Here is a 12,551-nt window from a genome sequence, read left to right as displayed (position 1 = left end):
TTTGTTGTATTAATTTGGCAGGCTGAACACATGCAGTCTGGGAACAGACACTGCCTCCAGGAGGGGAAGCTTTAATGAGAGCTGTTTGTGGAAACACCATGTAGACTTCCGCAGAGCCCTGTGCTGGAAAAGAGCTGCAATTTATCCTTCTCTTCCCAGCACAAGTACTCCAGCCTATCAAGTTCAGACTTGCTTTATTTTAATTTTCATTGTTTCTGTTTAATTAAGCTTCCTGGTACCTAAGAGGATAGTAAAAAAAATTTATTCCAATCCACATAACCACAAAACAAAACAATCCCAAAAAACATCTTAAGCAAAGCCTTATAAGCCAGCCCATTATCCCAGAAGTGAAAGACAGACAAACATCTTTTCCCCAAAATTTATAGTGTCAAAGCTTTCATCTAGACTACCTCTGTCATTGCATAAGTAGATTCAGATCACCAAAGAAACAAACTCAGAAATATTTTCTGTATATTCTTGTATGATGTTTGTTTCTGAAATAAGTTTACAAACGGCCTTGTCAACTCTGCAACATATATAAAAAAATAAAGAGTCAAACATGGATTACTGTCCTTGAACACGAACCAGCCTAAGCTTCATGATTCAGTCCCACACAGATCTTAGCTATCTTGATTTCTGGAGACATTTCGATAAGGATGCTATTGGTATTGTTATCCTGCTGATTATTATTATTACTAATAATAATAATAGGCATGAACAAGTGGGTCCCAAACTCCTTCAGTGTGAAACCAGGTTTAGCAGTCTGAGTCTGTCTTTCCTACTCAGAAAGGAGAATCAGTGATATCCATCTCCTATAGCTAAAGCAAATTCCTCACAGAGGGATGCTCCCCTCACAATGCAGGCAGTGCCATCACTGCTCCTCCATCAAGGCTGCTGTGGTCCTGCAAGGGCTTTGAGCCATTGGCTGAAATCATTCCTCTGCCTCCAGTTCTTTCTCAACAGCTACCCTACTGCCTCTTTCCCTCTCTGCTTTTCTGATGCTGCTTTCTGCTTTTCCTCCAGTAGTTCACTGCATAAAAAACAACCTTTTTTCTCACTAAGTAAAATTCCTAGTGTGAAAAAATAAACAAGTAAAAAAAATTTTTTAAAAGAAATACTATTTGGGCTAAAACTAAAAGTGTTCTACTATTAGAAGAAGAAATACTAAACTCAGCCTAGTTCTTCCAGACCCATGGCATAAATTATTCTGCTCATATGCCAGTACTTGAGCATTTCACACTGAGATGGAACAGAAATGAATATGAAATAAAGTACGAGGAATCAACAAATGGTAAACAAAAAAATCCCATTTGCAACATGCATGCAGTATAGACTATAATATATAATTAAGCACTAAGAAATAGCAAAAAATAACATTAAAAGTATCCCAAAGGAATACTAATATATATGGTACCTACCCACAGAATGAGCCATTTATAGCACCAGTGAGTAACGAATGGACTGTATAATGAAACAATTATCTCATTGATTGTCTAGTTAAAAAAGATCGAGACTTCCAAATTACAGACTTGTTCTGTGGGGGAAACCCACTAACTGCTCACTATACAAAAGTTAAAGGTTTCAGAGTTAGACAGGCAAGAAGAGAAGCCATCATCTTTCGTGAGGGCTCAGGAGTTAGGCAGTGGGAGCTAACTAAGCTGGGGAATACGAGGCAATGTATTAAAACAATCCCAAAAAGCAAAAAAGGCTGCATTTAGCTAGAATACCAGGTAGAGTCCTTTAGACCCAGTGAGAAGGTGCTCCAGTTATACTCTTCATGAAAGCCCACTTAGAGCAAATGCAGAGGTGTCTTTGTCAGACCAGACAGGATCCTCCTCACCTGACTTTGGCTATCTATAAGTGCCGTATGACCATTTCGCTGTGTTATATGGGCTCCCTTTGTGTCTGAGGCACATCCTGAAGATGTTCAACCCCACCCAAAAAAACCTCAGGAGGTGGTTCGTTCTTTCTAATCACTACAGAGGGAAACTGGACAATTCTTATTAAGATGGATACATTTAGGCAAGATTTGCAGCAAGAGAAAATCCAGTTAGATACTAGATTAAAAAACCTTCACAATAAGGGTGGTCACATATTGGAACAGATCCCCAGAAATGCTGTGCAAACTCCACCCTTGGAGACATCCAAAAATGATTGAACAAAGCCCTCAGCAACTTAATGTAACTTTGGAGTTTGTATTGTTTTGGGCAGAGTGGCTCCAGAGGTCCCTTCCAGGCTAAATTATTCTGTGATTGCATGAATCCTTTCTGCAGAACAGTTATATTATTTATACACCCACAGCTCCACATGACTTCTTGATTTTCCTTCCCTGGGCCATGCTGTGTCTTCCCTGCACACACCAAATTCTGAGAGATCTCAGAGAGGTCTGGACATGGAAGGAGACATAACAAGGTTCAGCTCCCCTCCCCACCACACACATTTTTTCAGCCATACATTTTCACTATATTATAGCTGTATTTGGATCAAAATAAGGGAAATGTATTGAATATTTTCAGCTAAGGATAGCATCATCTCTATCTAAACAATAACTATTGGGTATACAGCTCTGGAGGGGTTTTGGCAAGTAAAAACACATTAGCTGAATATTTACTATGCAAAATAGCTACAGCATTTAGAAACCAATAACTGAATGATATGTTTGCGATGCATTAATTTAAAAAAAACAGTTCTTTTCAAACATATTTACTTGCTCACTTTAACAGAAAAATAGAAATAGGAAATCAGTGGATGCATTTCTGCCTGAGCTTTTTTGAATCATATGTGATACCTAGAAACCCTTAAAAAACCCCTCACTTCTCTTTGTATAGGTAGTCTTGCATCATTTCTACAAGCAAATAAATATAATACATGTTGAAGAATGAGGCATCACTTGGAGAATACACCTTTTGTATTCCTAATATTTCATGTTAGTCAGGCTTAATTAGCACCAGTTAAGTTTCTGTTACACAAAGTTTTAATATGCTTATTCAAGGATCCTGTGTTTAAAGTACCAATAAATGTTGCTCAGCAAAGACCAGACTAAAAGAAGTGCGGTTCCAGAGTTAACCAGCTTGAAACTGCTGCAAACTGTATGAGAGCAGACGGTGAATTCACGTGATGTGCTGTGACCTCAAAGAGGTTCTGTCCCACGGAGGATTTGTTACGTGCGGGACTGCTAAAAGGGTTTGTGTTAATGTTAGTCCAAGCTGATTCAGTAGAGGGGATTATTAAAGGCAATGCTAATTCCCAAACTGCATCAAGCTCATCCTCAGCTGTTGCACTCTCTCCCTAGATCTGTGCCCCAGGCTTTACTCAGGAGCAGCACCTCCATCTTGTCCCCATGCCCCCATAACCAGGGCTCCGCTGTGGCCTTGCTCCATGCCTCAGTATCAATCATTTGCATGCTTTATAGCAACAGATTGAATGAGGCCCCTAGGTACAAATACTCTTAAATGGCAGAAGTGTTAAAAGTATTATAATGGCAGCTCCTCCAGATCAGTCAGTATGTGGAAGTGACACCTTTATACATCATTTCCAAGCACAGCAACTAAAACTCAAAGTAAGTTTAAATTAGATAACAGATCTTAAATTAAAAATTGATTAAACATTAGACTGTTGCAGGTCAGGTACAGGAGCAGAGAAATATTTCTCTATGGGTAACTGTAAAAAATTCTAATAACTGATATTGAGCTTGCAAGATGATTTTATTATGGTTTTGATCTTAGTAGAATTAAACTCCATGCAACCTATTAAATAGGCTAGGTAGAATTCCTGTAAGCATAAAAATTAGTGTTGTGAATATGCTTGGATATGATCAGCTGAAATGCAATATTATCTCAAATATAAACTATGTTTACTAGGCAGTACACTTACGATGCTCAGCTATTGAATCTGGCATAGCAGTTCTAATCAAATCTGGTACAGATAATATAATCAATAAAAAACAGCCTGATGAATTGAAATGACTTCACATCACAAGTGCCCAAATTACTTCTAGCAGAATGGACTGAGCTTCAGCCTACAGTACCCTCCCTACTATCATTTCTTCTGGCACTCTTTTTCCTGTCATGTGGACAGAAGAGTATCCACCAAATAACAGTAGCACAGGCATCCCTCTTACATGATGGGTCTGCAGTATACGTTTGGGCTTTCTGTGTAACACAAAGCTGGATAAATGTCCATCAGGTGATGAGCAACGTTTTGCTCATGACATCCACGGCTTCTAAGTATGTGAAAGTGCAAAGAAGGCTAGACTGCCTTTGAGTGTCGCTGTAAATATCCGTGCAGTGTGACCTCAGCAGAATTTTGAGGATCACCACTCATTACATTACAGCACATTACATTATAGTACATTATATTATGGTACTGGAATAATAATTCGTTAAATCCACACTATCCTTCTTATTCATGTAGTTCTAAAGGTCAACACTAAATCTGAATAGAATATGATCCCACCTAGTTATCTGGCATTTCAACTCTAGACACAGATCATGATACACAAGGAACTAACTTAGACCTGCTGTGTGATCTGTACTTGGTAAACATGCCCCAGGGCACAGCTGCTTGAAGAATAGGACAGTCCCCAAGTTCATGTGCAGCTGTGGTTTGGCAGAAAAAGCAGGGAAACATAAGCAAATCCTTTAGAGTTGTGCTTGGTCTTTTTCTGAAGATACATCTACCCAAAGTTCTGAGAAAGTCTGAATATCCAGAAAATCTACAGAACATAAACCATATAGAAAATAAACAAAGAAATTAGGAGCAGTGTCTAAAGTTGTAAACCTCCCAAGGATTTTCCTCTTAGACAACCTACACACTAAGAAAATCAGTAAAGAACGGACATGTGTTCTGCGGCATGGCATGTGGTCACACCACAAGGTCTGCTGTCTGAAGTAACTCTAGGTCCTAAATCCCACTTTAAAACCATTTTACTTCCCTTCAGCCAAACAGAGGGAACCTTAGGCAAAGTGATTGGACACCGAGGCAATCAAAATGAACAGCATCAGGTTCTGTAACATGAAATCGTCATATGGAAGGATGTCAGATTGTTTAGACAGACAATTTACTCATCAAAAATGAAGACTTTAGTCAACTAAAGTCTGTGCAAGTTCATGTTAAATGTACTGAATAGCTTTGATTTTAAAACATGAAAAAATACACTGTGATCAAAAAATTCATTCTCACTTTTTTAAACATTCAAAATTTACTTTCCAGTAGTTGTTTTAAAAAAAGGCTCCACTTAAAAACATATATATTTCCAAAGTAAATAAAGTGGTTTATTTTAGGGCAAGCACAAGCCAAACAAAAAAAAATGCTGTTCTTCCAGCAAAACTAAAAATATTTTACCTATTCACTTTGCTCTAAACTATAGACTAGCATTTTCACACAGAAACTAATTGGAAAGCACTGAAATGAAGGAAAACACGTGCTCTTTAGAAGAAGCAAATCAGCCCCGGGCAAATCAGCAAGGGGAGAGTGAACAAGATCGGGAAGAAATGAACAGCATTGAAATATCTTCCAGACAGCCCCTGCCTGTGAGGTTCCCACAGAGGCCAGGCTGCTATTGAAAACTGTTTTTCTTGGCAGAACTATAAAACACCACCTGTGCTCTCCAAGGATGGGGTCGATCCCAGCTGGATCCCAAAGCTGCCATTTGCAGTGGCCTGCACGAGCAGTGGAAAATCAGAAACCAGTTTGTTTTCTTTTAAACAAAACAATTTCTTTGTTTTAATGGAAATCAAGCTCTTTGCAGATTATCTGACCTACAGATTTAGGTTTGGTTTTTAATTCCCCCTTCCCCACCAGGTTAGCACTTAACCTTATTTATGTTTGCTTTTCAGAGCTGGAGTGGCCACAGAGACCCTGCAGGACAACAGGGAGGCAGAAGGTGAAGCTGTGTTAGCTCTTTCCTTCCCCACAGCTATTCCCATCCCTGCAGACAGAACAATGTAGTTGGTCTTGCTCTTCATCAACAACTTTCTCTTTTGTTTTCTCATGCACTGGATTAGCACATTCTTCATTCAAAAGCAAAGACAAAGTTTCAGTGGACTTTTCCATCAGGAGAGTCAGAATCTGGCTCAACTAATCCATTCAAATGAACTTCAGACTGGCAACGATTTCACCACAGTTAGATCATTTTGCAGATAAAATCAGGAAGAGCTCTTGCATCATGAAGACCAGCCCTCCCCAAACCAGGCTACAGAATTTCATTTTTACTCCTGTACTGGCCCCAAACATCTGTATTGAAGGCACATCTTCTGAAAAGCATTTTAACATTTATCATTGTTTTTCCACAAGGCAAAAATGCAAAGTCTTAGAGATGTTTTTGTGGTTTGAAGTTTATAAATGCAAAGCTGGTCTCTGCAAAACCAGCATTTTGGCCCAAAACATCATTGTGTTGGTGGAAAATCAGTAGGTGAAAAACTGAAGGGGAAAAAACATTAAGGACAATAAAAACATTTTTCTGATTTTGAAAAAATGCATTTAATTCTATATTCAGATTTTATTTTCTACTGGATTTTATCATAGATGGTGATTTTTTATGCCCTATATTTTACACACAGCATTTTACAACGCAGTAACAGTCAGCGCACAATTTCCAAGGACTACTTTGCCTTTGGAAGTCAGACTGATAATGAGTTCTGCTGGTCAGTGTTGACCATGTGTTATTGTGCAACTTTTTGGTAGTAAGTATAAGCAAAACACAATTACATATTTCTTTACACCAGGTTCTGTCTCCCCTTGCTGCCCTTTGGCAGTGGATCTTCATTCTTTGGGTTACCCCATTGATGCTGACATCAGTTTGCCCAGGAACAAGAGGGTTCAACCCAAAGACTTTATGATCATTGGAAAAAAACTGCATTCCCAAGCTGGGCTCCAGTCTGCACCACGGGCACCGCTGGCAACCCCCTGCAGAGCAATTGCTTCTTCCTGGCTCTGCGGAGAAGACACAGGACAAGGCTGGGAGCACCGCCAGCGCCAGCACTGCAGCAGTTGAAGGACAGCAGTGCGCTGTCCCCTTCCTCCTCCCACTCCCCACTCCTAAAATCCCATGCTCTAAAGATGCGAGTTGAAGAGAAGAGCATGTAACTGCACTGTTAAAGATCGCACTGCGATATGTACAAAGACAATTGGGCATGCTAGGGAAAAAAAAAATAATAATTCAAGCCTGAGGCAAGCACCTGCCTCAGAGAGTTCAGCCCGCGCAGTGAAAGTTTGGAAAGCATCACCACTTAAGGATCTCTTCACAGTGGGCAGCTGATAGCTCCAGTTTCCAAGGCCAGTCCCAGCACATGCATAACATTATTTCCTTCTGCCTTCTTAAGTATCTCTTAATTACAAGAACTGAAAGCCCCCTGATTCTTGCATTATAAAAAAGTGTAATTAAACATACTTGAGGGTTCCCTGTACATTTTGCTATTCAATAAACCTGTTCATTGCAACTGAAGGCCTAAGACTGAGGTAGCGAGGCCAGCTTTCATACTCCACATATATTTTCCAAACTTTTATCCATGGTCAAGCCTCAACACTACACTCCAATAGGCCGAGAGGAGGAGATTAGCCCTATGATTAGCACTTTAACTATCCTGCTATTCTGTAGCATTCCACTGATTTGCAGTAGCTTCAGTAGTGGAAGAATCCTGGAAATATCTGGCAGTTCTCTTACATAAGGCCGTCTTATATTTTATAAAATTTTATATAGATAGTCTAGATACAAATACCCATTAAAAATGGTATATATGCATACACGAACTGTCCTCCATATAATTGTCCCTTTATAGTTCAGTTTCCCATCCAGGGCCTTACTGTGTGTAAGAATTCAGAGAGGTGAGTTGTAACGTGTTGAAAGACTGACCACAGGGATCACCATCTTCCCTGCTGAAGGCTGAAGGTATCAGAGGAATTTTTCTTTGTCCTTCTTCCTCTCTTCCTTTCTCTCTCTCTTTTTTCTCCCTACATCTCTCCTTCCCTCCAGATTAAAAAAAAAAAAAAAATAAAAACCAAGAAACCTACAAACCACAAACAGAAAAAGAGAGAGAAAAAAAAATATTAGCAGATTGCATCCCAATTCAACTAAGTGAACTATGGGTCTAATAGAGCACGCACTGAAGCCATGAACCTCCCACTGCTTTAGGGGAGAAATCTGCGGAACCCGGCCCTACTAACCCACATGCGTTTTTGTGACAGGCTTGGGTCCTTTAGCAGTGCTCAATGCACCCAAAGGAAACCACAAGCCCAGTTCAGGACTCAAAACTAGGTGTCCAATGTACAATCATTCAGAGGAACCAGTCTCAGCCTTGTCTAATTTTATATCAGTGAAACTGCGTCACAGTGCTCCAGAGAGGACAACATGTTCCTTGTATTTTGCTAGAACAGAGCTGGTCGTAAATTATTTTGGGGCACATTTTCCCTTGGGTAAATACACTCTCCAGTAATGTGCAATATACTTGAGAATATGCTTCTGCAGCTTGGCAAAATGAGCAGGAACACCAACTCACTCACCCATTATTGTATGTAAAACAGCTTTGTATTTGCAATTACCAGAAGTGACAGGACAGTACCCGACTGGGAAAAGTGGAAGCTGCTGAGATTAATCAAGTGTTCCCATGGCAAGAACTATTCTGGAGTACATGCCAGGTTTGAAAAGAAAAATCCTTTGTGTTTTATTTGTTTGTTTGTTACCATATAATATGTGGTTTCCCTCCCTCCTTCTTTCTGATTTTGACAAGCGGACACTTTGAAGAATGAAAGCTTAAAAGGTCTACTTCCTCTAACACAAGTACATTTACTGTTCATAATGTCAGTTTTAATTCCATAGTGAACAGTAGCAAAACTGATGAAAAATACTTTTGATTTGTGGCTGAATAGAGTAAAAAAATCCAACATAATAATTTTTAAACTGTACTTTAGAAAAAGAAAAACCAGGAATCCTTTAGGTACTGATAGCTTGAGAAAAAAAGATTACAAGGCTTCCAAAAGAGCAGTGTTGGTCAAATGATTGCTGGCGTGATAACACAGACATGGTTTATATTTTAGACAGCTGCTCCTGTAAAACTATACATTGTAATAACACAGAGTTGAAAATGCTGCATTGTTCACGACCAGCTGACAATCTGACCTTGGATTGAAAAGATGTCTTTTCAAACAGTGTTAATACAGCAAAAAGGGGCTTACTTCAAATCCATAAATTCGTTTGGAAATAGCTGTAAAAATAGAGTATTTAAGTTCCAGCTAGCTAAATAGTTGAAGCTGTGCCAAAAGTTGACTTTGCTCACAAATTGTTTTGATTGAAGTAGTGCCTACTGGTTGAGACAGACCCAAGATCCGAACAGGGCAGACACCATGCACAAGTTTTTGAATTCCTAATATTTAAAACAATTACAAGTGTTTTTCCTTTAAAATACCAAATATCGCAAAGGTAAAAGATTAATGGGCTAAAACGCTGAGAGTATGAATGCCCAGTGAATCAGCCTGACTTCTTACAACCATGTACAAAAGATCTGGGATGGGTTTAGATCAGCATCAGCAGAACTTCAGCACTAGATGCCTCTTGCACTTGGTGTCATCCTGCAGTCCCAAACTAAGTAGGAACATTTTTTGAAGTGAGAACAAGGGAAGAGGGAAGGGACCTGTGGTGCAGGGGATACCACCGGTGTATCCCAACAAGAATGTCAGTATGACCTGAAGTGTCATACCAAAGCTCTTCAAAACTGGATCGGCTCGTTCGGGCACCACAACAAAATCACTGAGATTGTGGCATGTCGGTTCATACAGTCCTAATGTGTTATATCCCTTTTAGTCACTTTGCTCCATGCTGTAGCCCAGGGCATTATAAAAGCCTATTTGCAGTCCTGAGGCATCCTATTTCCCCTAGCTCAGGAAAAAAAAGGACTTCTTTATTTTTCCCTCTTGAAAATGTGCATTTGATTAATTCTAAGTGGAGAATGATCTGTGGTCTCGTCAGCAGTTTTCTGGGAGTTGATTTCTGAAATAAGATGGAGGTTCCTAATAGATTTAATCTCGAAAAGTTTCTTCAGAAATACAGGTTCAGCTTTTTCGAGGAAACGTATAAGGGCATATAAAGCTCTTCGGCAAGGGATATTCTCTCACACACCTATTTGAGACATTTGAAGCTGGAGTAATCAGCCCCATTTTCTTCCCAAAGCATCATATGCAATTTAGTTTCCTTATTTGTAAATTCTTTCTGCAGTTTAGCGCAGAACAAAGCACATTAAAACTCTGATGAAAGCCTTTATTAAGTGATCATCTCATTATATTTATTAAAGGTCTGGGTTCAAAAGTTCATATGACTGAAGACTTGCTGCATATTTTCCTGCAGGCTGCAGATCGTATTAATTTTAAGAGTAATTAGCAGATTACTGGAAGCTCAGCATGTATACAAGAGGCAACTGGAGTTTATTTGCCAGAATCTTTAGAAGTGACTTATTCATTCTTGAATCAGATCCAAACAGATTCTATAAGAAGCATTTTATTGTAGATGTTTATAATTTGCAGTGTGGCAATGCCTAGAAATCTCAGTCAAGGATCAAGCTTTATACATACCTCACTGGAAGACAGCCCCTGCCCTAAGGACCTACGTGTTTCATTTAAAAAGTAATAAAATGATTCCCATGCACTTTCTAAAAATTATAAGAAATATATCAATTCATTAAGCAGTGAAAGATTAGCCACACTTCTTATTATTCTTTTACTGGAAAGCACAATGTCTTCTGAATGTCAGAAATCATTCATGGCATTTTATAACCTAAATAACGTCTTCTTTTTCCCGTTAAATTCAATGGTAGTTTTTCCAGACAACAGCAAAAGCAGGACTTCATGAGTTTTACTTAGCTTAAATTATCCAATTGCCATCTAAAACAGACACTAAATCATCTAGATACCTACAGCGTCATTTAATATTTGTGTTTAACAGAGCATTAAAAGGCTAGACATTTTCTACTGCTAGTCACTGCGCTTCTTGCAATTGCACCTTTAGTAAAATATTAGACTATATTTTGTGAAGTATTGTATTTTGCTGATGACTGCCAGTTTTTTCCTACTCATCTACAGAATAATTTGAAGGATGCATTTTCAAGCTTATGTGACATATTTGTGTGGGGGTAGAGGCCTTGTCCACTAACATCTTTTTCTCATCATGCACAAATTTGAAGAAATTCTACAGGTGCTCTATTTAGAGCCTGCAGTATCAGAAATGCATTTCTTTAAGTGCATGCCTACTTAGATACTATCAGATGTGTGGAAAAGAATAGAATGGCCTGAATTATCAATTATCAAAAAAAACTATCAAAGTGTGGCTCTTGGGATCAGCTCAGCCATGTACTACAGTATAAATGAAGTGTCCTCATTCTACTGTCTCTGAGTTCAGGTACATAACAGTAAACTAACAATAAAAATTGTAAAAAATAAAATTTTCCAAATATTCTCCCTTATTGCCTATCACAAAAAGGAAGGACTGATTGAACATAGGATTTTATAGAATCATACAATGGTTTGGGTTGGAAGGGATCTTAAAGATCATCTAGTTCCAAGCCCCTGCCATGGGCAGGGACATCTTCCACTAGACCAGGTTGCTCAAAGCTCCATCCAACCAGGCCTTGAACACTTCCAGGGATGGGGTATCCACAGATTATCTGGGCAACCTGTCCTGGTGCCTTATCACCCTCATGGTGAAGAATTTCTTCCTAATATCTAATCCAAATCCAAATCTTTTTCAGTTTAAATCCATTACCCCTTGTTCTGTCACTACATGCCCTTGTAAAAAGTCCCTCTCCAGCTTTCTTGTAACCCCCTTCAGGTACTGGAAGGCTGCTATACGGTCTCCCCAGAGCCTTCTCTTCTCCAGGCTGAACAACCCCAACTCTCTCAGCCTGTCTTTACAGGAGAGGTGCTCCAGCCCTCTGATCATCTTCGTGGCTTTGCTCTGGACTCGCTTCAACAGATCCATGTCCTTCTTATGTTGGGGGCCCCAGAGCTGGATGCAGTACTCCAGGTGGAGTCTCACGAGAGCGGAGTAGAGGGGGAGAGCTATTCTTCTATTTAAAATCTTCTTTATCTTTCTGGATTTAGTACGAAGAAGCAGCCTACACAATGAACAACGGTTATCACAAAACATTTCGTACAAATATGCAAAATAATGAGAGCAATCTAGGATGGATACAGTGAGTCTCTCACAGGCTAGTCTGTAAAAAATTCTGATGTAGGCTGCATTTGAATGCATAGGAAAGGCTTAAGTTTAAAAATGGAAACAGAAAGATAAGAATACGTTGAGAGAGGTAAGATGGAGATGGCAACTGCAGTAATAAAGAAAGAGAAGTAGGACTGTGCATCCTTTATAGGTAACAGCAGAAAAGAAGAGTTAAAGGAGAGATGAGAAAAGGAATGTCACATTGCCTTGAAGATGATATTTCAAATCAGCATAGAAGAGGCCTCCTTCCAGCAAAACACTTAACCACATGCTTGGCTTGAAGGACATGGAGAGTGTCACCAAAGCCAATAAGCTAATGCCTCCAACAGGCAGTTTTCCAGGGTTCAGC

This window comes from Gavia stellata, chromosome 4 (genome assembly GCF_030936135.1).
Source record: "Gavia stellata isolate bGavSte3 chromosome 4, bGavSte3.hap2, whole genome shotgun sequence".
Classification (NCBI taxonomy): domain Eukaryota; kingdom Metazoa; phylum Chordata; class Aves; order Gaviiformes; family Gaviidae; genus Gavia; species Gavia stellata.
Note: the sequence above shows the minus strand (reverse complement) of the source record.